This window comes from Rattus norvegicus, chromosome 8, assembly GCF_021556685.1.
Source record: "Rattus norvegicus strain SHRSP/BbbUtx chromosome 8, alternate assembly SHRSP_T2T, whole genome shotgun sequence".
In the NCBI taxonomy this organism is placed as follows: domain Eukaryota; kingdom Metazoa; phylum Chordata; class Mammalia; order Rodentia; family Muridae; genus Rattus; species Rattus norvegicus.
In genome coordinates this window covers 50,353,570-50,371,817 of record NC_141541.1, presented here as the reverse complement: position 1 = coordinate 50,371,817, position 18,248 = coordinate 50,353,570, and the positions used below count along the sequence as shown (strand labels likewise).

At 43.3% G+C, this 18,248-nt stretch overlaps 1 long non-coding RNA gene across 1 annotated transcript in view; it reads left to right on the top strand.

Moving 5' to 3' along the window:
* The window catches only part of LOC148004092 (uncharacterized), a 41,077-nt gene extending 23,135 nt beyond the window's left edge, over positions 1-17,942 (top strand). The window contains exons 2-3 of the long non-coding RNA XR_015628192.1: positions 16,638-16,978; positions 17,077-17,942. This is a non-coding gene — a long non-coding RNA (uncharacterized LOC148004092). The remainder of the gene's footprint in view (positions 1-16,637; positions 16,979-17,076) is intronic.
* The last annotated feature ends 306 nt before the right edge of the window (positions 17,943-18,248 follow it).

The window sequence follows — 18,248 nt, the reverse complement described above, 5'->3', positions numbered from 1 at the left end:
TGCACACATGCGAGCGCGCGAGCGCGCGCGCGCACACACACACACACACACATACACACACACACACACACACACACACACACACACACACACACACCTCTACTGGCCAAGAAAATGAGCTCCTTCTCTGTTCTCCACAGCCCTCACCCTGCAGCTGAAGCTTCTGATGGCCTCCCTCCTCTCAGCTGTCAGGAAGTCACAGCGTGCCCCACACTGCAGCTGGAACACATTTTGTCTGCCTCACCTTGTGGGTATAACCCACCCCAACATCTTCATTCTTCAAAGCAAGAGCAACACCGGAGTGTGTGTCCTGTGGGAACTGGAACACCCAGGCCCCTCACATTGCTTTCACTCATAAAACTTGTTCTAAACACACATGTGTAAAAAAAGAATGATCAGACATTTATTTGTACACAATTTCAGATAATAATTGGACGTAACTTATACTTTTAAAAGGATCAACAAGAGTGCCTGTTGTTCTTTTATACCTTACAAAGCATTAACCTTTTGTCCAGTTTTCCCAATTCTTTTTGTTTAAAAAAAAAAAAAAGGGTCTCGCTCTACCCTTTGCTCTTCCTCTCTCAACGTTCTCAACAATCTCCCTGCATTATGGTTACCTCTTATAGCTGCCTCTGGCCCTCTATTGCCAGTCACCCACTTTCTCAGGGCCACGTAGGCAACCCAATCCATCAATCAGAGCCCAGGCTCTCAGCATCAAGACTGGAGGAGAGTAAGGCCATAATGTCAAATGCAGAGCCCTTGATGACCCTTTTCTAGCTGTGCGAAGGAGGCCAGCATGAGAAGGTTGGCTGTACGCATAGGATGGAGGTAGTTACAGAAAGAGCAGCAGTTTGGGACAGGCCTTCCTCCATGTGCTTACTGCAGCAAGAGTCAGGCACGATTTCATGAAGAAGAGTGGGGTGAAAGTCAAGCACACGGAACTGGGGCTGTACGCTGGTGGCAGAATGCTTGCCCAACACATAACCCCATGGCACAGAGAGCAAACCTTCAACAATAAAAGCACTAAGCACACAGGTAGACGCACAAGGACAGAGAAACGGGAGCAGGTGGTGCTAGGCATATGTCTCAGGAACAGACTCCCCAGTGGGGTAGAGGTGCTTGCCGATAGGAAATCCCTACCTGTAGGCCTTGGTGTCAGTAAGCCACGAGGAGTCGCCAGCCGGTTGTATGGCTTCTTTAAATGTCTCTCACATCTCGTGGGTATCTATTGTTTGCAGTTATTCCTTCCTGGGTCTGCTTCTCTCTACAGGGTAAAAGGACCTTCAAGAGGTAAAGAGCGCAGGTCTTTGCACATAGTTCAGTGCCCGGTGAAAACAAATACAAGAGTATAAACGGATCCATTTCAAATTCAACTTTAAGCCTCACCTGTAGCCAGCTTTTAATACAACGGGATCTTGCTCAAGAAGTTTTGAGCTGTAATCTCTTTATCACAGGTGTAAACCTTTTGTAAGGCCACCGTGAAGAGTAAAGCAGATTATACAACCAAAGCACAGATGCCCGAATAAAATAAAACCCTAGGAAGGGCGGTGAGCTGTCCCAGCAAGTAAAGGTGCTTACGGCCAAGCCTAACAATACAGCCGAGCCCAACGATCCTGAGTCTGATTCCCACACCCCACACAGTAGATGGGCAGAACAGACTCTGGCGAGTTCCCAAAAGTGTTTTGTGGTATGCACCCCTACCCTCGTTAGTAAGTAAATGCAAAAATAAAGATTTTAAAACCGGATGTAAATGATTATTATAATGAATACAGTGTCTGGCACATGGGAGGCATTAAATAAAAGGTCACTGTTATGACTATGCTTATTAATAATATGGTGGGTTCTTTTTTTATTTGAGGGATACTACTAATAGAAAACGTGTGCTAGGCATGACAGGTGACTGGGGAGGGTCATCTTAGCGTCGCACCAGAAGCAAACGGTGGGCTCCTTGTATGCACCAGTTAACTAGATTCTTCAGCAAAGTAATTCTGTCAGGAGCAATCTCATTCCTAGCATCCTAGCAGCTGCTAGCATCAGGCAGCCGGGGAGGAAATCCTTCCAAACACCTCTAATCCCATCAGCAGACCTCGATCCAAACTTTATTCACCCAGCAAAACATGAGTAAATGATTCAAGGTAGAAAATCAATAAGACAAGGAGTGGGAAAAGAGGGAAGGAGGGAGGGAGGGAGGAAGGAGGGAGGGAGGGAGGGAGGAGTAAAGAGAGAGGCAGAGAGAGACAGAATGGACACATTAAAGCACAGGTGGAATTCATTTGGCTTTGCTTCCTCCCTTCTACCTTTTAAACCACGCTAAGAGAGGAGCTAACAGCTCAGAGCCAGTGGTTAGGACTAAGGATGCACGAACTGTCAGTTAAACCGGAAGCTTAAATGGCCAAACAACCCTCTCAATTCCTCTAGCAAATTCTCTCTTCTAGAGATGGTTTCCTAGGTTACTGTCTCTCTCCTTAAGCCCCTAGTGGCTTCTCCCCAAGTCATTCTTAATTCACACAGAACAAATCAGGGGGCCACTCCTCTGTCCCTTCACCAAACCCACCAACCACCTGAATGTGAAGGATAGATTTTCAGCTCTAGTCTGAGATGAATGCTTTCCTTGCGATTTGTACCCTGGACACTTGTGCCTTCACCACAATGCCTCTCATGTCAATATACTCACTCCTGTCCCCAAGGGGTTCCCAGCAGCATCCAGTCATGCCTTAAATAATACCAATGTTAGGAAACATACTTGACTACCACTTGCTCTGGGAGCACCACTCATTTCTTGGCTTCAGTTCAAAACAAAAGTTCTTAAAATAACTGTAGCTTGGGGGGGCAACAAAATGGCTCACAGGTAACAAAAGCCATCACATAAAGTCTGGACCTGGTAACCCAACAGGAGAAAATGGACCCCAAGAGCAGGCACAAGATCAGAAACCCATTCTGCCATGACTGTGATGGAATCTCAAAAGAGTTTTGGTTTGCATTTCCCTGATAACTAAGGATATTGAACATCTCTTAGTCTCCTTGGCCGTTTGAGTTTCCTCTATTGATATTGATATTGATATTGATATATTTGGATATAGTGCTCTACTGGACATAGAGTTGGTAAAAAAAAAAAAATCTTTTCCCATTCTGTAGGCCTCTGCTTTCTCTGATTGATAGCGTTCTTTGCCTTTTGAGTTATGTGAAGCCCCATTGAGTAATTGTTGATCTTAGATCCTCTGCTAATTGTGCTCTGTTCAGGAAATCTTCTCCTGTGCCAAGGCTGTTCTCTCTATCAGGTTCAGTGCGTGTGGTTTTTATGTTGAGGTCTTTGTTCCATTTAGACTTGGGTTTTGTGCAATGTGATAAGCATGGATTTATTTGCATTCTTCTAGATGCAGACAGACATCCAGTTTGACCAGCACCATTTGTTGAAGACGCACTATCTTTTTCCCCCAGTGTGTATTTCTGGCTTCTTTATCAAAACATCAGATGCACATGGGTGTGTTAATTTATGTTCTGCTTGTCCGTTGGATCACATGGACCAACACATTTGTTTGTATGGCTAATACCATGTGGAATTTATTATTATAGCTCTGTAGTGCCACCTGAAATTGGGACTGGTGAGACCTCCAGGATTTCTTTTATTTTAGATATCATGGAATTTTTTGTTTCTCCCTAGGAAGTTGAAAACTGTCCCTTTGAGGTATATAAAGAATTACGTTGTGATTTTGATGGGAATTGCATTGAATCTGTAGATTGCTTTTGGTAAGATGGCCATTTTTACTATGTTAGTCCTACTGATCCATGAACATGGAAGATCTTTTCATCTACTGATATCTTCTTTCATTTATTTCTTCAAAGACTTGAAGTTCTTATTATATAAGTCTTACACTTGCTTGGTTTAGAATTACTTCAATATTTTATGTTATTTGATCCTATTTTGAAAGCTTTTGCCTTCTGGGTTTCTTTCTCAGTCCATTAGAGATTTTAGGTAGGAGGGTTACTGATTTTTGTGAGTTAATATTTTTTTAGTTTGTTTATATGATGGATTGCATTTGTTGATTTTGATTTTCATTATATTGAACCATCCTTGAATCTCTGGGATGAAGCCTACTTGATCGTGGTGAATGATCTCGTTGATGTGTTTTCGGATATGGTATTAAGCATTTTTGTGTCTATGTTCATAAAGCAAATTGGTCTGTAATTCTCTTTCTTTATTGGGTCTTTATGTGGTTTGGGTATCACAGCAACTTAAAAAAGACAAAATGCTGGCCTCTAGACATCAGGGGTTTAGGTCTAGGTACTGATTTCTGGGTTTGTCTTTGTTGGGTGGGTGTTCTCTTTCTTGGTTTCTGTTTCCTCGCTGGATTTTCAGAGAGTGTGATGGTTGTGTGTTGCCTGGTGGGAAATTTTCTTTGGACTTGATATTTTGGACCACTGGGGATTCCAGGTAAAATGTGTTTCTGGGTATTGGGAGCTGATATTTAGGAATGGGGTTAGGCTAGGGGTCTGAAAGGATTCAGAGGAGGGAGGAGAGCAGAGTGTTCAACCAGGATCTGATTATTTCTCTCCTTTGAATGGGGGGAGACAGTAAAGAAAGATCACCACAGAACATCTGTAATAGCACTGGGAATGAGGCTAAGGGGTTGGATGTAGAGAAACAGAAGAGGGAAAATCTACAAATAGCTTGAATTCCCTTGAAGGCGTGATCAGTGCCTGCTGAGGTTTGGGGCTGGGATGAAGGAACAAGGGAGGAGAAGGAGGTTGGAATGGGAAGATCTATGGAACCCAAGGAGACAGGAACCAAGGGAGGCAGGGAAGGCTGCCACAGAGGTTCTGCTCCAGAGCTAGGGTTGAGACTGGGCATTGGAACTGAGAAACTGAGGGAAAAGGGAAGGTATGCCACGAATGAAGCCTGTCTGGTTCTCTGGCTGGTGTGCTCTGTGGGCAAGCAGGGACCGCCTGCTGGAACTGGGGTCTGGATAAAGCAATTTGTGGATGATGGGAGGTTAAGAAGGGAAGGTCTGTGGGAGCCACAGGAAATGGGAACAGGGGTACAGGGGAGGCTGCCCCAGTATTCAGCTGCAGAGCTGGGGTGAGATTGGACCTGGGGGAACAGAGGGAGAGAAGATCTGTAGGCAGCATACCTGGTTTTCTGGCCTCTGTGTCATGAAAACTATTTTTAATGAAGTTTTTATTGGGTATGAAATGATCACTGAGACTTAATGGGCTGTTTAAAAGACTTGGTTCCCAACTGGTGCAAATACTCAGAGATGATTGGGTGAGAAGGATACTGTACTGGCTGGTTTTGTGTGTCAACTTGACACAAGCTGGAGTTATCACAGAAAAGGAGCCTCAGTTGAGGAAATGCCCTCATGAGACCCAGCTGTAAGGCATTTTCTCAACTAGTGGTCAAGGGGGGAGGAGCCAGCCCATTGTGGGTGGTGCCATCCCTGGGCTGGTGGTCTTGGGTTCTATAAGAAAGCAAGTTGAGCAAGCCAGGGGAAGCAAGCCAGTAAGAAACATTCTTCCATGGCCTCTGCATCAGCTCCTGCTACCTGACCCGCTTGAGTTCCAGTCCTGACTTCCTTTGGTGAAGAACAGCAATGTGGAAGTGTAAGCTGAATAAACCCTTTCCTCCCCAGCTTGATTCTTGGTCATGATGTTTGTGCAGGAATAGAAACCCTGACTAAGACAGATACCAATTCCGTCAGCTGGGTCATCCACTGTTGCCTTCATGCTTACTGAGATAGTACGAGGCGGGGCTGATTGGAGGGAGACTTTGAAAGATATATTTGTCTCTCTGACTCCCAGCTGCTATGAGGTGAGCAGCTCCACACTTCTGCCAGGATATACCAGCTCACCACAGCCCTAAGGAGGTAGACTCAGCCTGCCATATAAAAAAAAAAAAAAAAAAAAAAAAAAAACCACATCTTTCCTCATTTAAATTTTTTAATTAGATATTTTGTCTCAGGGAAGAATCACTGATTAACACGAAAGTCATGGCTTCTAACAATGTCATTTCCAAAGTTCCCTTCTCTCTCTATGACCTATGTAACTTTCCAATAGCTTTGGGTATAATTCTCTAAAATGTAAGTGTGTTGATACAGGATTGACTATTTGATGGATGTTGACAAGTGTATAAATCTTTAAAGCAACCACAGCTATAACCAACACACAGAAAATTCCCAACACTTCAAAAATTGCCCTACAGCCCCATGCACTCAAGCTCCACACTTACCCTGATGTTAGATACTCACTGTTGCACTTTTTATGGGTATATTTTTCAATTTTTAACATCCATATTACTGAACTGTACACCACATATTTTCCTTTGCTTAGTTACTTCATATGTTAAATATACCAGTAGTTAATTCCTCTTTGAAATAAAAAAGGAGAGGAATGGATCTGTGTTAGTTTGAATAAAAATGGTCCCCATTGACCCATAGGGAGTGGCACTATTAGAAGGCATAGCCTCGTTGGAGTGGGTGTGGCCTTGTTGGAGGAAGTGTGTCACTGAGGGTGGGCTTTGAGGTTTTAGAAGCTCAAGCCAGGCTCAGTATAGCACTCTCTTCTTGGTGTCTGCTGATCCAGATGTAGAACTCTTGGCTCCTCCAGTACCACATCTGCCTTATGATGCCATGCTTCTTGCCATGATGACAGTGGACTAAACCTGTGAACTGTAAGACAGCCCCAATTAAATATTTTCCTTTATGAGAGTTGTCATGGTTCCAATGTCTCTTCACAGCAGTAGAAACCCTAATTAAGACAGAAGTTGGTATGAGGGACTTGGGTATTACTATAATAGGCTGAACCACATAATTGGTTAGGAGGATGTAGACTTTGGAACTTTGGGTTAGGAAAGCAGTGGAATGCTTCAAGCACTGCTTAATGAGCCATACTAGTTAGAGCATGGAAGACAGTGTTCATGGGGTGATTTGAACTGTAGGGTTCAAGTAGGTTTCAGAGGAGAAGAGTTTTAGTATGTGACCTAGAGACTGTTCTTGTGATGTTTTGGTGAAGAGCATGACTATGTTCTGGCATCTTCAAAAAAAAAATTAAAAAATTAAAAGATGTCCCTGAGGTTAAATTGAAGAGTATTGGGTTAACAGAGGAGATTTCAAAACAGCCTAGTGCGGACTGTGTCACGTGGTCATCAGTGTCCGTGCTTATGGAGATCCATAAAGAAGAGGATCGAGCTGAGGAAGGAAAGTTAATAAAATGTACAATTCGAGGGGAAAAGGGACACCAAAGCTAGTGGAATGGAGCTAAGTCCTGTGTTCAAGGAGATAAACAGGTTCTGATGTTGTGACCCAAGGGCAAGATCCCACCCAGCCCAGTTTCCACCTTGTGAAAGGAATTGAAGACCAGGTGACAGCACTTTGGAGATAGGCAGGCAGATCTCTAAATTCGAGGCCAACCTAGTCTACAGATGGAGTTCCAGGACAGCCAAGCTTAGGCAGTGAAGGAAGCCATCAAAAACAGAAGCTGATGAAAATATATTTGAACGAAGGGTCCATGTTTCAGCCTCAGCAAGCAGCAGAACTTAGCAGCTGTGGCCATCTGGTTCTGGCTTTAGAGTCAAGGATAGAAGAAAGGGGTTATGGAATCTCCCTCTGTGACTAAGGAAAGCCTTGGAGGCCAGGCATATGTCAGGGGTGTTCATGCATGGAGACCTAGAGGGACCATTGTGTGGAGCTGTGAAGGCAAACCCTGGATTGTGTTGGGGACCCCAAGATATTAGAGATGCCAGAGTTGTGGGATACCTGCCAAGGAGAGCAGGTATCAGGGAGTGGGACCCACCCAAGAGAAAGAAGTTTGTGGCAGTCAACAACGTTGGAGTTCTTGGACATCAGACATGGAGGTGCAGTTTGGAGTTTGCCCAGATGCTTTTCAGTCTTGCTTTGGTCCAGTATTTCCTCATTATGTTCCCTTCCCTCCTTTTTGGAATGGTAATGTATATCCTGTGCCATTGTATGTTGGAAATATGTGATCTGCTTTTTCGTTTTGATTTTACTCGGGTTATAATTAAGAGATAGCCATGAGTCTTGAAAGGGACTTTGGACTTTCAGACAACTTTAAGATGGATAAAGATCATGGGGACATTTGAAGTTGAACCAAATGCATTTTGTATTATGATATGGCTAGAGTCCTATGAGGGCCAGAGAGTAGAATGTGGTAATTTGAATAAAAATGGCCCCCACAGCCCCATAGGTGTTGTAGTGTTTCTTCAGAGTAATGGAAACCCTAATTAAGACAGATCATGTTGTCATGCCCAGGTGTGGTGGTTTGGATGAGAAATGTCTTCCAGAGGCTCAGGCATACTTGAATACTTGGTCCTCAGCTGGTGATGCTGTTTGGGAAGATAGCCTTGTCCCACTTGCATTCTCTCTCTCTCTCTCTCTCTCTCTCTCTCTCTCTCTCTCTCTCTCTCTCTCTCCAGATTTGGATGTGATCTCTCAGCTTCCTGCTCCTGCTGCCATGCAGGACACTTGCTGCCACACCCCACAGCACGCACATGGTGCCTCCCCACCATGATGGACTCATCCCTCTGGAACCAGGAGCCAAAATAAACTCTCTTACATGAATTCTATTGGCCATTTTACCACAGCACCCAAAAAGTTACAATTCTACCATCTGTCTTAGTTAGGGTTTCCATTGCTATGAAGAGACACCATGACCAAGGCAACTCTTATAAAGGACAATATTTAATTGGGGCTGGATTACAGGTTCAGAGATTCAGTTCATTTTCATAAAGGTGGGAAACATAGCAGTGTCTAGGTGCTGGAGAAGGAGATAAGAGTTCTACATCTTGATTTGACTGCAGCCAGGAGAGATTATCTCACAGGCAGCTAGGAGGAGCGTCTACTACACAGGGTAGATCCTGAGCACAGAACCTCAAAGCCTGCCTACATATTGACAAACTTCCTTCCACAAGGCCCCAACACCTAATAGTCCCATTTCCCATGAGTCAAGCTTATTCAAACCAGCACATCAGGGTAGCCCTCCAACTCAGGATCTTCATGCCTTAGCCCTGTAAGTGCTGAGACTATAAGAGTATGCTGCTGTGCCTAGCTTCCACTGATCTATAGATTTTGACAATTTTTTCTGATAAATTTCTCATAAAATTCCCACGATCTCATATTGTCCTTGGCTTTCCTTTGGGGCCTCTTCTCATTTTCTTTTCTTTACATCCTTCTAAAAATTGAGGACCAAATTCTAAACACACTCTCCTTTGTTCTATCCATGTACCACTCCCACCCCTTTGATCCTGATTATCAAAATCAACAGGAATTACTTAGGGGAAAAGCCAAAGTGGGAACATGTGGGGAGCGGCGTGGTGGAGCAAAGATGGCGCCAACATTCAGTCCCACCTGTGTAAACAACTTATCCCGCATGCGCAGGCTTGTCCCCTTGCCAGGGCAGCTGTAGGATATTGAGGTGATCCAGCGCCCTCCCGTGACACAGCAGTACTGCGCATGTGCGGATTTTGCACCTGGCATCAGCCTGGCTGGGGCGGTACTATGCTAATGAGGCGATTCATGCTCCGCCAATCCCTGGAGGACAAGTAGCATAGACCCAGCCTGCTGTGTATATTAGGCGAGGTCCCCGTATCAGCAATGAAGATGGTCTTGCAATAAAGGCTGTTGAGAAGAATCCGACCGTGTTGCATCTTCCTTGCTGGCCGAGGTGGGAGCGACAGGAACAGACATAGGGAGACGGGAGAAGTAGAGAAGGGACGACAGTAAGATGCCTTAGAAGGACCAACATGTAGAACATAAAATATAGGATGTCAGAGACAGCATGATACACAGCAACCCACAGGATCCCACTGAAGTCTGGAATGTGAGGAAGGAAAAAGGGAAGAGGTGAGATAGGAGAACATTTAAAGACTGTCTGGTCGGTCAGCTTCCTTTTTTGATGGCGGTGGAAGAAGCATGATCTGACATGGGTGGAAAACAACATGTAATAGTTGCAGGCATTAAAACAGGGTCGGTGAGGGGTATTCACCCACTGCAGAAAAGGCAATGTGTCATTTGAAACTTCAGATTTGTCTAAACCACACAAGCTTTATATATTAACATGAGCACTTTTAAAAGACTGAGATAAAACATACCAAGTGGATGACGGCAGCTCTTCCTGAGTGTTGAGAACAAACAGGCATTCCTTACACCTTTAATGGTCTCACAATTAATATTTAAACAATTAGCCTGCATGGCCTTCAGTGAAACATTTTGAAATCGTAACAGTAAATAAGTGTCTAATTTGTAGAAGAGGTATAAAGAAGCCGTTATTAAGTGTCTTAGGTTGCAAAGTTTGTGTCTTGCAATTTTGTTTCTAGTTTCAAGTTCTTCGTTTGGGAACCTTTATACATTGTAGATGAATTGATGGGCAGCGGGCAGTCAGTTGGAGAAAAGCCAAGTTTCTAGATTGAAAGAACCATTCCCTGGGAATATTCAACCTGTACATCCAGTGCGAGCCATTGAAGATGGCTGGGAAGAGTCCTTACTGAATCATTCTTTTAAATGTGTGTTCTTCCTCCCTGGCTTTTTGGTATTATAGTAGGAACCAGAGAAATTACATTTTGAAATGATATGATGATCTGCCATACTTATTCTTCTTCTGTGAGTACAAACTGCCGCCACTTTCCTGTCTTTCCTCTTGGGTCCTGTGCCAGCTTTGGAAATTTCATACATAAATTTGCTCACAAACTGGTGATCCAAATGGATAAAGCCAAGGCAGAGAGCCAGATGCATTTGCATCATTTCTCTGCAGGACTCAGAGGACTGCCTTATAGTTTTAGGGGCAATATTGGTTGTAGTGCAGATGGATTGCCTCAAGAACACATGGGCTATTCCAGGGGGGTATTCTCATTAACTTAGGACCAGATCTGTTTTGTTATAAGTTGCAGATGGATTAAAACAGTCTATTCCTTCAGAATCAATAATATACACATAAATACACACACACACACACTATGTATAGCTGTGCATATATAAGTCCATATTATGTATATTTTAGAATGTACTTGCTTGCTTTAACTTGGAAAATAAAGTAAAACAAAGATGTGTAGATGACTATATATAGCCCAGGTGCTATCTCCAAATCTAGAAGGTATACTGCCTTACCATATATTTACTTTGGTTGATTTTTTTTAAAGGTTTCTAATTTAGTACTTATTACAACTGATACTTGACCTCCCTCTAACATTTCGTTTATTTACTTTAGACTTATTACTTATATATCTCATAATAAATTTCTAGATTGAAAGATCCAAGAACAGTGGTCTTCTGCTCAGGTAGCTTTAGTCTGAAAGAGAAGGTTCTGGAAAACTTAGAGGAGTTTCTCTTAGGCCAAATCTTATAGGATACAACAGAAGGAGCTAGGCCAACAATTGTATACTTGTATGGTACACTCAAGAAAAAATTGTAAATCTGGAACTGAGAGCAATTGGTTACCAGCAGACATGATGTACTTGCAGGCAGTTAGCTGTTTGGGTAGGTGAAATTTAGAGATCAGGGCCATACAGGAGATAACCCTAGGGAGGTCATATTGTGTGACACTATTTCTTCAGAGATGTGAACAACTATCTACTCATTCCAGATATGGAATTGGTATCTGACCAAAGCAACAATACTACTCAACTCCAGCCTGACAAACCAATGAGTTTACTGTGGCTACTTACAGGAGTATGGGTGAGGGGTTAGTTATAGAACCACAAGTTACACAAAGCCAGCTCATCAACAAAAGCTCATGCTAGCAGGGGTGATGACTTATAAAACTAGAACTCTGGATGTCTCTGAACATCTTAGAGGCATCTGGACAGATGGGAAACTCTCCTCTTTTCAGCAGTCCTTACTTCTTATATAATCTTGGGGAGATGGGACCTCTGTGCACCTGATAAGTTTCAGGGACTTCCTGAAATTTGTATGTTTACTTCCTGAGTCTTCATGAACCTCCTTTTAAAACTTCCTGCTGCACAAAAGGTGGTAAGAGTGAGAAAACACTGCATCATATAATGAGTTTGATTTTATAGGTTAGGCACTGTTTGTAGAATTTGGTATTGTCAGCAAACAAAAAACAAAACTCTTTACTTTTATTTTTTCCTGATCAATTCTACCTGTTCCTTTTCTTCATCGGTCTTTCTGCAAATGGTTATGCAACAATCTAGACCTATTTCAGCTAGTTAGCAGCTGTTCTTGAGAGCAAGGTTAATTGCCCCCAGTCTGTTCCCTTTTCTTCTTGCTATAACACCTCCATACACTTGGTGATTTCTATTGAAGATAAATTTCATGCAATCTAGGGCCAGCAAGTTCAAAATCCAGGGATACAAACAAGGACTTTTTATTGTCTATCCCATGGATGAAGGTGTAAGAGCAAGACAGGGCTATGGTTACTTTTTATAACAAAATGTGGACTCATAGCACTAGCAAAAAGCTATTTCTGCAACGACATCAATCCATTTGTAAGAGCAGAGTCCTCAAGACCTGGTCACTTCTAAAAGTCTCATTTCATAACAGTACTGGATAGAAGGTTAAATTTCTAACACATAAACTATGGGGACATCTTTGAATCATGACTACTCTGTCAAAAGAAAAAAATTACAGATTCAGTTGTAGTGCTCTTGGTTGGATTGGTTTCTGGTTCTAGAAAACTGCAACATTCAATTTCATGAAACAGAATAACTTGTTTCAGTGAGCTGAGCAAGACAAGACTGGTTTTATAGACAGAGGAAGTTGAGGAGATTAGGAATAGGAAACACAGGGCTAGGGAATACATGTCTATTGTGTGTGAGGTTCAACTCCCAACACTGTCCAAACAAAACATAAACCAAAGAACACAGAAGGAGTTGATTGTTTCAATTATTTTCCTTCAAGACAGGCCACACAGGGGGAGAGCACTTGAAAAACAATTAGCTGGTTGACTTGAAGTACTTTTCTGGTAATTATTAAGGCAGAGGCAGGCTCACCAAGGTACTCCACACTGACTTAGTTTAAGGATTCTATTTCTTTCTCCCAATTTCCCAGAAGATGGAACTCCTGTGTGAATGAGTCCACTATGGTTTTTAGCCTGGTCTGCAGGGTCTCTGTGAAGAAAATCAGTTCCAGTCAGTGGCTTCTTCTAATTCTTTATTTAATACACCTTCAATTCTTGTCTCATGAGCTTTGGTCCCACCGACTTCCTGACTGGCTATTTCAAAAATTCCATGAGAAAGAGACAGTGTGGGCTGTTGCTGTCACCCTTCTCTTGCTAAGTTTTGCAAGTCGGCCCATCACACGAGTCATGAGCCTGAGGTTGGATTGGCTACTCCTGAGCTAGAGTCAGGCTGTGTGATGAGGAAGGTCAGTTTGATTGAAGATTACAAAATCATAGGTCCCAGTGGACCTGCCAAAGAGTGTCACTTTGCCAAGAACTGAGCAACATCCATTCCCTTTGATAAGCTGTGGGTGACCTAGGTCACATGGGCAGCTTCATCTCTTACACTCTGTGTTGCCGGTGTGGGCAACGCCATTTCATGGACCTCACATCTGGACATCGGGTACAGGAAATTCTTATCTTATAGAGTGATTTGTGAGAGTCTGAAATAGTGTGTGTGTGTGTGTGTGTGTGTGTGTGTGAGAGAGAGAGAGAGAGAGAGAGAGAGAGAGAGAGAGAGAGATCGGCTTCATGGGAAGAGCTCAATAAATGGTGACACACACCTCAAACTCAACATCAGGGTTGGGGAGATGGGTCAGCAGTTAAGAGCACCTGCTGCTCTTACAGAGGTCCTGGATTCACTTTCCAGCACCCACGAGATGGTTCACAGGGGCCTGTAACTCGGTTCCAGGGAATTGGCTGACCTCTTCTCCTGGCCCACATTCATGCAGGCAAACACTCATAAGCATAAAATAAATAAATATAAAAATAATAAAGAATAGGAGCCTTCCTCTAATCAGAGCCTTCACTGTGGAATATTTTAAGTTTGTTCCTTTTTTCATTTTTTTTTATTCAGGAAATATTCCTTTCTGTTTTTAGCTATCTCATCATTAACCTTCAGTAGCCATGCACATGCCAACTAAGTTATCAAATGGAATCTTCGCTGGCTTTGAGAGTTTTAAGGAACTTTCATGGTTTCAGTTAACTAAAAATAACACCTTGTTTTTATAAGATTCCTGCCACATTGACTTTTCATATCATGACTTTTAAAAAGAGAGGGGAAAAAGAATATTTTCAAGTGACTTTAAAGTCCCAACTAACGGCATATTTTAGGTGCTATGACATATTTACGGCTACTTATATTTTTCTTTAAACATCTTGTGTGTATCTCTGCGTTGCCTTCCTTGTCACCATGGCTAGAATGACGTGAGAGGAGGACATCATTTAGGCTGTCTCAGAAGTGTCTGTTCATCACGGCCAGGGTGGCAAGGCACAGCAGAGCGGCCTGTTGCTGGGTATTGGGAAGCAGAGAAAGGATTGTGGTGCTCTGTCTGGCTTCCCCCTTTACCCGTTTTATTTCATGAGTAGTCCCATGACGATAGCATTCACACCAATGGTGGATTTCCACACCTCCTTAATCCTCTCCAGAAACACCCGTGAGTGGTGATAGTTCCAGTCAGGCTGACCGCAAAGATGATGAATCACAATTCTGTTCTAGAACGTTTTGCTATTCTCGTGTGTAAATAATATTTCTACTCTATCAAATGATGGTACAAAAATTTGCTTCTTTATCTCATTGTAATTTTCAAAGTAATATAATATCATCAAGAAGATAGAAGGAGAGAATGGAGTGTACCCCCCCCCCACACACACACACATTTCCACTCTGCTTTATGGGCAAGAGAGATACAGTCCTATATCACCTACCATCCTGGATCTAAAAATCTGTGTTTAATCTCTTGGCTGTGCCCTTGGTAGATTGGCTGGAGCATGGGAGAGAGGACTCTTCTCTCAGGAGTTCCCTGACCAGTTTCTCCCCTGCTCCTGGATGAGCAGACAGTAGAGTAGACCTCTCGGTTAGGCTAAATTCTTCAGCACAGCTCTCTATCGTATTTGTACCACCAGCCCGTCTAACACTTTTTAAAAGGAGGTTCCTTACCCCCAGTCCCTATCCCACAAAGGCCTCACTCATTGACACTCTGCTCCTTGTAGGAGCTGTGAAATCCTACGGTTTGGATGACTTCTGCCTCTGTGTTTTGTCTCAATAAGTACAAATCTGTGCTGAATGTGATATGAAAGGTACTAAGGCTGTTCGGTACAAAACCTGCAAACTTCGTGGAGCAGCCTGGTCGGATATGGAGGCGGAGACCTCACACCTCACAGGCAGCAGCAGCCGATCTGAAATTCAGGGGGAGCTGAAATCCACCGTTCTGGCTTGAGCCCAAATGGCACTGCGCTGTCAAGAACACCAGTTTCCTTTTGATGTCAGCCAAGGTGGCCTGAGATTTCAAACTAACCAAACAGGATTCTCACCTTGGACAGAAGTCTCTTTCTTGGGAAGAGGGGTGTGAATCACTTGGGGTGCTAAATTGCAAAGCAACTGTAGATTTTTTGTGCAGGTCAAGACCTGTAGGAGAGGACAAGGCTAAAACCAGGAAGGCTCAGCTCAGCCAGGTTTCTAGAAAACTCAGAAGTGGGACATGGAGGTGGTCTATTCAAATTTGGAAACACCGGTTATTGGCAAGAAATAAGTTTTAAAATTACAGGTATGATTTAAACACACACACACACACACACACACACACACACACACACACACACACACATACACATGCCGAGGCACATTTCCCAGTTTGTCCTCATTCTCTGTTTCCTAGTTGAAGTTGAAGAATTAGTGCATTTAAAGTGTGATCCCAAAGTCGCAGGAAAATAGGGACTCAAGAGTTAGGTGGGATAGAAGTAAAAACCAGATGCTGGGAAGCACTCTTAGGACGGGCTAAGCTCCGTGGGGTAGGATGAATTGCGGGGTTGGGGGCTTGCGTATTCAGTTACATGGTAGGACCAGATAACTTACACAAACATCAGAAATGCAAGCCGACATATGACAATCACATTATAGAAGGTCGGGTGAACTAACAAGACGGTAAAGTTAGCACCTACCCCTGCACTTCTCCCACCATTAAGCAAAAAGTGTCCAGTGGGATGGTGCACACCTGTATTTCCAAGAGAGGTGGGAATAGTGGGAATCAAAGCCTTTCCAGGCTCACAGAATTGCAGGAAGTCGATTTTTTTTTTAAACTTCTTAACACAGAAAAGACCTGGGTTGCCATCCCCCCCAAACTAACACCATATAAAACTTTTAATGTTTTCAAAATTTGCAAACAGAACAGTAATAGCTAACCTTTATTGCATGCCTGTTATATCCTTGGCTTTTTTTCTTCTTCTAATTACGTGATATCTAACAGTCACTCCATCTTCATAATAACCATATGAGATTAATAAATTACAACCCTTATTTTACAAGTGGGGAAGCTGGAGACTAGAGAGTGAGGCTGACTGACACAAGGTTACAATGTTAATAAATGTGGAGGTGGGGCTTGAGCTCAGGGGTTGGTACCAAAGCCTAACCCATTTGTTCGTTGGTGGTTTGATTCTTTTCTGAAACTTGGTCAGATGTAGCTGTGCTCAAACCCTCTAATATAGCCAAGGATGACCTTGAACTGCGGTTATTCCCACAGGCTAAAGATGACAGCTGTGGACTGCCGTACTCTATGGCCGGCCTGTGTTCCTAATTATTAAGGTGCAGGAGCCTTCATTCTGTAAAGAATTCATCAAAGAAACGATGGAAAGTTGGGATCTACTGTGCCCGCGTGGGAACACTGCACCTCCTTTGTTTATTTCAATAAGGTGCGCACACAGAGTGACCTGACCCTCGGGTAACCTCGTGGGCACACCCCAGGATTGGCCGTGGAGGTGGCAACAGCATCCAAGTCCGGAAGAAGGAATGTGTAGGTAGGAGCTATCCATCCCTCTACCCGGAAGACGGGATACCGGAGGCAAGCGCTGCGGCACCTAAAGGGTGAGGAAAACCCTTCTGGGAAAAGGGAGGATAGAGGAAATCAAAGGCTTTCCAGGCTCTTGGAGTTTCAGGGAGTTGATTTTTCAGTGTTTCAACAGGTTGCGGATGAAGTGAAGAGTTTTACCATGCTTCTGAAAAACCATTATTCACTTGATGCCGGGAGGGGAGGATTGTTACTGCTGCTTCTGTATGGAATCTTCGGAGAAGCCTTACAGCCAGGCACACCGGAGATTCTCTGAGTCACCACCAGATGGACCCATTTGATATGTCGTTTTCCGAGAAAAAAAGCACCAGTTTCATAACGAAGTCTTTCTGTCTGAGATTTAGACTACTTATTTTTTAAATAATATTTAACCTTGAATTTCTGAAATAATCAAAATGTCACTGATACACAATGATGAGTAAAAGGTACCGATGTATTGAAACAGTGCCCATGAAAACAAATGCCTGCATGGGTGAGGTGCTTGGCTTCTTGTTTATTTGGGGTTATTTCTTTTTTAGATTGGGGTTTTATACATCCTGGGATGACCTCAAACTCATGTAGTCAAGGATGACCTTGAACTTTTGATCTTACTGCCTCTGCTAAGCCAGCAAGCCCTGTTTACTTTGTGCTGGAGATCAAATCCAGAGGTTTGTTTATGCTCGGCAAGCATTCTACAACCAAGCTACAGCCCCATCTCTGAGGCAAGGCGATTTTGGTGTGGTTTGGGTTGTTTTGTGTTTGTTCGTCTTTTTTTTTTTTTTATTGGTTTGGGGGTCAAAGTCCAGGCTTCTCGAATGCCTGGTAAATGTTCTACTACTGAACTACCTGCCTAGGTGAAAATCTCTGTATCTCCAAGCTTAAGGAACAGAATATAACCAAATAAATCCTTGAAGCCAGAGTAACACCCTCTCATCTGATTCTCCTTTGCCCATGGATCAACAGCCATGATGAATTATAAATTAACAGCTATTCTGAAAATTCACTTACCGTGTATGATACGTGACTCTGTGTGTCTGTGTGTCTGTGTGTGTGTGTGTGGGTCTGTGTATGGGTGTGTGTGCGTCTGTGTGTCTTTGTCTGTGTGTCTCTGTGTGTGTGTGTGTGTGTGTGAGAGAGAGAGAGAGAGAGAGAGAGAGAGAGAGAGAGAGAGAGAGAGAGATTTAACTAAGTTTTGCAAAGCATATTAAAATCAAGCCCTAGGTATTGTTCTCTGACATGTTTTTTTCTCACATGGGACCCACTCGGGTCTCTCTCTCCCTCTCTCTCTCTCTCTCTCTCTCTCTCTCT